The sequence below is a fragment of the Pistacia vera genome, unplaced genomic scaffold (assembly GCF_008641045.1).
Source record: "Pistacia vera cultivar Batoury unplaced genomic scaffold, PisVer_v2 Contig503, whole genome shotgun sequence".
Taxonomy (NCBI): Eukaryota; Viridiplantae; Streptophyta; class Magnoliopsida; order Sapindales; family Anacardiaceae; genus Pistacia; species Pistacia vera.
In genome coordinates, this window is record NW_022196339.1 from 939,120 (window position 1) to 941,527 (window position 2,408).

Genomic DNA, 2,408 nt, shown 5'->3' on the forward strand with positions numbered 1-2,408 from the left:
AACCTGTTACAAAACGAGTTGAAGAAGCATAGGCTCGATACCCGTTTTACTCAGTTTTTTAGCCACTGATAATGGATCTGATTGTGGGTGAATCGAGCACTAGTTTTTGAGCGTTTTCTTTTTTGTGGAATCAATACTGAGTTTAGGCATGCAATAGAGTTGATCTCATCAAAACCTGATGACACAAACGAGCAGAAAGACATAGGCCCGATACCCTGTTATACTCAGTTTTTCAACCACCGATAATAAATCCGATTGTGGAAGAATCGCGCACAGTTTTTGAGCATTTTCTTTCCTTTTTAATCAAACTGAGTTTAGGCATGCAACAGAGTCGGTCTCATCAAAAACTGATGACAAAACGAGTAGAAAGAAGCATAGGCTCGATACCCCGTTTTACTTAGTTTTTTGCCACCGATAATAAATCGATTGTGGGTGATTGAGCACTAGTTTTTGAGCGTTTACTTTTCTTTACAATCAATACTGAGTTTAGGCATGCAACAGAGTTAATCCTGTCAAAAACCTAATGACAAAACGAGTAGAAACCGCATAGGCCCGATACCCATTTTACTCAGTTTTTTAGCCACCGATAATAGATCTCGATTGTTGGTGAATCGAGCACTAGTTTTTGAGCGTTTTATTTTTTTTACAATCAGTACTGAGTTTAGGCATGCAACAGAGTTGATCTCGTAAAAAATCTGATGAAAAACGAGCAGAAAGCTGCATGGGCCCGATCCCCATTTTACTCAGTTTCCAGCCACCGAAATGGATCTCGATTGTGGGTGAATCGAGCACTAGTTTTTGAGAGTTCTCTTTTTTTGTATAAACAATATTAGGTCTAGAGATACAACAAGGCTAATCTCATCCAAAACCGATGACCAAATGAGCAGAAAGAAGCATAGCCCGTACCCTCTTTTACTCAGTTTTTCAGCCATCGATAATAGATCTCACTTATACACCATATGAACCATACGCATCCGTATCGGATCCAATTAAATGTCTCAGGTCAAAGGACTACATCGTGCACTGATATGACCAACAATAAATCATTGACTATATGCTTTTCCAAGTGATTTGTCGTTATTCGGTCACGTTCAAAAAATAGTTACCAACTGCTAATCCATACCATGCTCCAGTGAAATGACTATCATCGTCATCCGTACTTATCAACTCATGATATCTTTCGGAAGCATCCGATATGCCTACTGTGCAATTAGTTGCCCAAATTATATTGCTTCCAGAGGAACCCTTTTCGATAATTCATTTACCGATTAAATGAATCATCTAGACAATTGATAAGAGTGTAATTACATATTTTTTATTCCTATCATATTATGTTTTTGTTATGTTTTATGCCTATGAGTTTTTAGAGTTTATTTTGTAAGTTTGGCATATTTGGATAGACTTTAGGAAATAATTGAGAAAGACTAGGAAATTCCAGATTTTCCAGATTTTTCGTTATTCTGACCAGTGCTACGTTTTTCAGGTTTTTCAGGGAGCTAGATTCCTCAATTGCAAAAGTGGTCTTCCGAAATTAAAGTAGACGATCAAGCTTTTCAGGAAGGTATTATGGGCAAGAATCCGAGTTCGTTTGGGTTCAGTAGTTGTTGCAAATCCGGACCTGGAATCCTAGTCGCAGAAGGATTCCTTAGCTGAGCAGTGAATCTTCGAATGGGCCTAACGGAGCGTCAGATATCGAAAACGGGTGATTCAAAAGCCCAGATTCATCACACATCCTAAAACAATTTTTATGAAGTGATGGAGCCCAGAAAAGATCTTTACATGGCGCGAATCCGTTGCAAGTTGGAGACGAATTCTGGAATCCATATCTGATCAGATTTATCAAATCTGGAAGTCTATCTTCTAGGAAACTCCAGGAAAGAATTCCGTGATTCTTGGGAAGAATTAAGGAAAACACATGTTATTTAATTAGAATTTTTTAGGTTAAACGGGGGAGGACAGTAGAGTTTGAATTCTGTAGAGTTTTTGCGTTCTAGATCAAGATGTGCGGCTAATTTCCTTCTTCGTTCAAGGGGATTTTGAAGCCTAAATTCATGTCATTGTGTAGCCTACTTCAGTAACATTGTTCTTAATCTCGTTTTTATTGGAATTGTTTATGTTATTCTGTTTTAATTGTTTGTGATTCTTGTTTGAGTGATTTAGTTTTGGCCTGCTAAATTGTTTAATCAGAATTTACCTGTTAGAATTAGGAATTGTGATCCGTAATTGTCCTTTTTCTATTCAACGAGTGACACATGATGATAGCTGATTATGGACAAGTTTTCGGTCTATTGTCTTGAATAACATAACCTAAGTTAAATAATCCGAGCTTGCGTGATTGTTGCTTAGATTGATCTATTCTCCTAATTCTTAAGGCTGCCATTGAATTAAATTTAGAGAGCTTGTTCTAG